General features: G+C 48.1%; 1 pseudogene; it reads left to right on the forward strand.

The window, feature by feature from the left end:
- The first annotated feature begins 211 nt into the window (after window positions 1–211).
- On the forward strand, window positions 212–1,950 carry LOC135268626 (mucolipin-1-like; annotated as a pseudogene).
- The last annotated feature ends 4,871 nt before the right edge of the window (window positions 1,951–6,821 follow it).

A 6,821-nucleotide genomic window follows, 5' to 3' on the forward strand; every position in this document is an offset into this window, starting at 1 on the left:
ATGGATATGAAGACCTGCATCTGGTTGCTGCTCCCTGAAGAAAGGAAAGGGCTCCCTCAGTAGGACTGTGCTGACAGAAGCCCTGATCTGCCCCTGCTGTCTGCCTCCCTCCACCCATCAAAGAGGTGACATCGGCAGTGACAGCGACGGGCGCTCGGACCCAGGCTGCTGCCCCGCCGCACCCACCCGCGTCCCGTGCTCCCGCCCCAGCATGACAGCCCCGGCGGGTCCGCGCGGCTCAGAGACTGAGCGGCTTCTGACCCCCAACTCCGGGTATGGGGCCCAGGCGGGGCCTTTGCCGGCCCCTCCGACACCCCCAGAAGAGGAAGACCTTCGACGTCGTCTCAAATGCTTCTTCATGAGTCCGTGCGACAAGTTTCGAGCCAAGGACCGCAAGCCCTGCAAGCTGATGCTGCAAGTGGTCAAGATCCTGATGGTCACTGTGCAGCTCATCCTGTTTGGGCTCAGTAATCAGCTAGCTGTGACATTCTGGGAAGAGAACACCATCGCCTTCCGACACCTCTTCCTGCTGGGCTACTCAGACGGGGCGGATGACACCTTCGCAGCCTACACGCGGGAGCAGCTGTACCAGGCCATCTTCCATGCAGTGGACCAGTACCTGGCATTGCCGGACTGGGCCGGTACGCGTCTGTCCATGGCAGGGGTGACCCTTGGGCCAATGGCTTAGGGCTTGCTCTCTGCCAGCAGTACTATCACCGAGGCCATGTGGACCCAGCCAATGACACATTTGACATTGATCCGATGGTGGTCACTGACTGCATCCAGGTGGATCCCCCTGAGCAGCCCCCTCCACCGCCCCAGCAACGATCTCGCCCTCTTGGAAGGCAGCTCCAGTTACAAGAACCTCACGTTTAAATTCCACAAGCTGATCAATGTCACCATCCACTTCCGGCTGAAGACCATTAACCTCCAGAGCCTCATCAACAACGAGATCCCGGACTGTTATACCTTCAGCGTCCTGATCACATTTGACAACAAGGCGCACAGTGGGCGGATCCCCATCAGCCTAGAGACCCAGACCCACATCCAGGAGTGTAAGCACCCCAGTGTCTTCAGGCACGGAGACAACAGCTTCCAGCTCCTGTTCGACGTGGTTGTCATCCTCACCTGCTCCCTGTCCTTCCTCCTCTGCGCCCGCTCGCTGCTTCGGGGCTTCTTGCTGCAGAACGAGTTTGTGGGGTTCATGTGGCGGCAGCGGGGATGGGTCATCAGCCTGTGGGAGCAGCTGGAATTTGTCAATGGCTGGTACATCCTGCTGGTCACCAGCGACGTGCTCACCATCTCAGGCACCATCATGAAGATCGGCATTGAGGCCAAGAACTTGGCGAGAGCTACGACGTGTGCAGCATCCTCCTGGGCACCTCGACGCTGCTGGTGTGGGTGGGCATGATCCGCTACCCGACCTTCTTCCACAACTACAATATCCTCATCGCTACGCTGCGGGTGGCCCTGCCCAGTATCATGCGCTTCTGCTACCGCGTGGCCGTCATCTACCTGGGCTACTGCTTCTGTGGCTGGATTGTGCTGGGGCCCTATCACGTGAAGTTCCGCTCACTGTCCATGGTGTCCGAGTGCCTGTTCTCGCTCATCAACGGGGACGACATGTTCGTGACGTTCGCTGCCACGTAGGCGCAGCAGGGCCGCAGCAGCCTGGTGTGACTCTTCTCGCAGCTCTACCTGTACTCCTTCATCAGCCTCTTCATCTACATGGTGCTCAGCCTCTTCATTGCCCTCATCACCGGCGCCTATGACACCATCAAGCATCCCGGCGGTGCAGGTGCAGAGGAGAGTGAGCTCCAGGCCTACATCGCGCAGTGCCAGGACACCCCGACCTCTGGCAAGTTCCGCCGCGGGAGCAGCTCGGCCTGCAGCCTTCTCTGCTGCTGCGGAAGGGACCCCTCGGAGGAGCATTCACTGCTGGTGAATTGATTCGATCTTGACTGCTATTGAACCTTAACCCCTGGACTTCGGAGACCCCCGCACCCCCCCCGGCTTATTTATTCTTAGGATTTCCTTTTTTTTTTTTTTTGAGACGGATTTCGCTCTTGTTACCCGGGCTGGAGTGCAATGGTGCGATCTCGGCTCATCGCAACCTCGGCTTCCTGGGTTCAGGCAATTCTCCTGCCTCAGCCTCCTGAGTAGCTGGGATTACAGGCACGCACCATCATGCCCAGCAAATTTTTTTTGTATTAGCAGAGACGGGGTTTCACCATGTTGACCGGGATGGTCTCGATCTCTTGACCTCGCGATCCACCCGCCTCTGCCTCCCAAAGTGCTGGGATTACAGGCTTGAGCCACCGCGCCCGGCCTAGGATTTGCTTTTAAGGATCGGCTCCCTGCCGCACCCAAGGAGGGCCTGGATCTTTTGGGTTGGACCCTTGGGGGCGGGGAGACAGGGTGGGGAGGGTGTTCAATAAAAGGGAAAATAAAATTTAAAAAACAAAAAGAGGTGATTTCACATTCATGGAGAGGATCCTTGTCAGAAAAGAGGGAAGCCAAGCCTCAAGGCACATCCCAACTTGCTCTAACTCCCTGTAAGCCTGTTTCCAGTGATGTGGGGCTAGTGCATTTCTTCTCATAATTGTAGTAGGAAGCTTCTAAAAGGGTCCCAGTACCTTTGGTGTTCACAGTCCTGGTAATAATACCATCTTCTTGAGCATTATTGAATGCTTCTTGAGTATCAGTGAATAATACCCATTGAGGGTGGGACCCAGTGACTTGCTTCTAAAAGCAGAGACAATGTAGCAAAAGTGGTGGGATGTCACATTCATGATGACGTTATAGAAAGACTGCATTCTGGCTGGCTCACCCTCTCTTGTTTTATGCTGTAACTCTGCAGAAGGTCACAGTGTGAGCTGCTCTCACAGTACAGACACCGCTTGCCAAGGGACACACAGTTCGAGCCAGCAGACAGTGAAGATCTGAGACCCTCCACCTAACATCTGCAGAGAATGTCATCCTGCTCTTAGCCATATGAGTGAGCTTGGCAGCAGATCTGCCCCTTCCACAAATCTCGAGATGGATGCAGATCCACCAACATGCAGACTGCAATGCTGAGACCCTGAGCCAAACCACCCAGTGAGGCCACACCTGGATTTCTGACACTCAGAAACTGAGAGAGTCTAAAAGTTTGTTATTTCAAACCACTAAAATTTGTTAAGTAGCAATACATAACTAATATCATTGTGTTAGGTCTTAAACCATCCTGAAAATCTTCTTAGGTGAATCCTTTACTTCCATTGAAATACTCCCACTAACACAAATAAAGTGATGATAAGAAATTGACATGAAATTCCTAATGCCTATACAGCAATATTAAGTGTCCAACTTTAGACCTGTATTATGTACCAATTACTGTGTGCATTTCATACACGGCCCATGAGACATCCTATTGCTTCCTTCACCTACTTTGCTACTTCTTATTTATTTTTTAAATGGGGCTAGGCTCTAAAAAAAAAAAAAAAATCAAGTGGCTCCTTTTACGAACTGCCAGCTATTCATAAATTGTTCCAGTGCTGATAAATGGATGTGTGCATGTCCCTAGGGTGCTGCAGCCTGTGGTGAGGCACTCTGTTGCCTTTCTCTGAAGCTTCAAGGGCAACTGTCCCTGCCTGAGATGAATTGATCATCATCCAGGCACACAGGGCAGAGGGAGGCCCTTGTCTCCACTAGCCTGGCACACCGGGAACAGTTACGATTTTTCTTTCATTGTACTCCCCAGACTTGGGAGCTCTAAGGTACCTTTCTTGTGAGCTTTTCATTCATTGTTTGCTGTCATTTCTGTCACTTCCTTCTAGTTGTTGCAGCACAAATGGAAACGCAGCAGTCTCCTGCTCTGGCTTCATGTCTCCACCCTCCTAGGGTGCACAGCCAACAGACTTTAAATGACTAATTTTCTGTTTTCTATCGCAAAGGAGGACAGGAAGAGAGCACTTAGTCACCTTGTAAACCAGTTTCAAAATACTGTTTTCATAGACATTTTACTTGTTTTCTTTTCTTTTAGATTATGATAAAGATTTTACATAACATAAAATTTACCTTCTTCACCATTTTCAAGTGTACTGTTCAGCAGCATTAGGTACATTAATAATGTTGTACAATCATCACCGTTAACCATTTTCAGGACTTTTTTTTTTATCATCCCAAACAAAAACGCAATATTCATTCAACACTCATTCCCCTTTCCTCCTCCCCCCAGGCCCTGGAAACCATCATTCCACTTTGTGTCTCCTTAACTTGGACTTCTCCAGGGTCCTCCCAAGAGTGGAATCAGGCAGCAGTTGTCCTTTTGTGTCTGGTTTGTTTCACTTAGCATAATGTCCTTGATGCTGCTTATTTATGTTGTAGCATGTAACATGATTTCCTTTTTTTTGTTTGTTTGTTTTTTTTAACAGAGTCTCACTCTGTCATCTAGGCTGGAGTGCAGTGGCACAATCTTGGCTCACTGCAACCTCTACCTCCTGGGTTCAAGTGATTCTTCTGCCTCAGCCTCCCAAGTAGCTGGGACTACAGGTGCATGCCACCACGCCTTGACTAATTTTTGTATTTTTAGTAGAGACGAGGTTTCGCCATCTTGGCCAGGCTGGTCAAGAACTCCTGACCCCTTGATACACCCGCCTTGGCCTCTCTAAGTGCTGGGATTACATGCATGAGCCACTGTGCCAGGCTGATTTCCTTCATTTTTAAGGCTATGTCCCATTATACGGATAGGCCACTTTTGTGACTCTATTCATCAGATGATGAACACTTGGGTTTCTCCTACCTTTTGGCAACTGCAAATAACACTGCTGTGAATATTAGTTATTTTCACAGACATGGTGCCCAGGAATATGTTTCTTTTCCACCCACCATTCCAATAACATAAAGTCCCTTCAGGACTCAGAGCTGACTGAGGAAGAATGCCAGTAAAAGGAAGGTCACTTGGGAGATAGACTTAACTCGATTATTCTCTTCCTCTTCTCTTCCTTCTCTTCCTTCTTTTTTCCATCATGCAGGTTCAAGACACTTAGCTGGGAGCCAAGGGGTATGGAGATGAACACACAACATCTGTGTCATGTGCTCCTGGGCCAGGAGCAGATCACTCCTACACACACACACACACACGTACACACACACACAAATGGTGGTAGGACTTACAGTTGCATGGTTGCTGGTTTGAGCTCTATGGAAGAGGAATGTCGGACCAGCTGGGGGCACAGAAAAACTGATCAGTAACCAGAAGACGTGGGAAAGCATGGCCTAGGACCTTGGCAGGAAATGAGGCAAAACTTCGACGAATTTGGAACCAACGTGGGTGAGGTGGAAAAGTAGAATAGGGCATCCGCACGTGGCAATGCATCCCAAGTGGCTGAAGCATCAAGAAGGTGGACAGAGAAAGGGAGAAAGACACACCTAATTAGACAGGGAGATTTGAGCACATGAAGAAGGACTCTAAGTGTTGTGCAAAAATATTCCACTTAGACAGCAATAAAGTCATTAAAAACATTTTTTACCTTACTGCAAACTTACGTCAAAGTAAAAATTAAAGTCCTCAAGGCAAAGAAGCAACTCCAAAAACATAGCCCAATTAAGTGTTAAAATACCATCCTAACATGACTACACAACAAGCCATCAGTATCATGACACCATAGCAGGGCAGGTAGTGGTGCCCTGGACTGGATCCTGGAACTAAAACAGGACATAATTTTAAAAACTGATAAAATCCAGCCAGATGTGGTGGCTCATACCTGCAATCCCCGCCTTTTGGAAGGCTGAGGCAGGCGGATCAGGAGGTCAGGAGTTTGAGACCAGCCTGGCCAACATAGTGAAACACCATTTCTACTAACAGTACAACAATCAGCCAGGTATGGTGGCATGCACCTGTAGTCCCAGCTACTCGGAAGACTGAGGCAGGAGAATGGCTTGAATCTATGAGGTACAGGTTGCAGTGAGCAGAGACTGCGCAATTGTACTCCAGCCTAGGTGACCGAGTGAGACTCTGTCTCAAAAAACAAAACAAACAAACAAACAAAAAAACAAAACAAAACCTGATGAACTCCAAATAAAATCCACAGCTTAGTTAATAGTAATGTACCAATGTCAATTTCTTAGTTTTCACAAAAGCACTGTGATAATATCAGATATTAATGATGGGGGAAAGTCAGTAAAGGGCATATGAGAAGTCTCTGTAATATCTTGTAACTTGTCTATTAAATCTAAAATTATTCCAAAATAAAATTTATTTTAAAATATTGAAGCCCTAAAAGTCCACAATGATATCCTTTAATCAAATCAATGTTTTTCCTCTTCCTGCGCTTGCCTCTAAATACTGTACATATTCATTTTTATGTATGTGAAGAAAATACTGAATAGACTTTATAATTGACTATTTTACTTAACAGTTATTAATATTTTATGTATTGCCTCCTTCTTTCCCTGTCCTTCTAAGACAATCATGGAACCAGTAATGAGGGCCTGGTGTGTATGTTACACAACTTTTGCATGGCCAGGCTCTCAGATACAAACATGCACACACATAAACAGGGACCATAAATATCTCCCCTTCTTCATTGTGATATTTATTTATTTTTAATTTTAATTTTTTTGAGATGGAGTTTCACTCTTGTCTCCCAGGCTGGAGTGTAGTGGCATGATCTTGGCTCACTACAACCTCCGCCTCCTGGCTTTCAAGCAATTCTTCTGCCTCAGCCTCCCAAGTAGCTGGGATTACAGGCAGTTGCCACCAGGCCTGGTTAATTTTTGTATTTTTAGTAGAGACAGGATTTCACCATATTGGCCAGGCTGGTCTCAAACTCCTGACC

The sequence above is a fragment of the Aotus nancymaae genome, unplaced genomic scaffold (genome assembly GCF_030222135.1).
Source record: "Aotus nancymaae isolate 86718 unplaced genomic scaffold, 86718_ANA_hifiasm-v0.15.2.pri h1tg000041l, whole genome shotgun sequence".
Lineage (NCBI taxonomy): Eukaryota > Metazoa > Chordata > Mammalia > Primates > Aotidae > Aotus > Aotus nancymaae.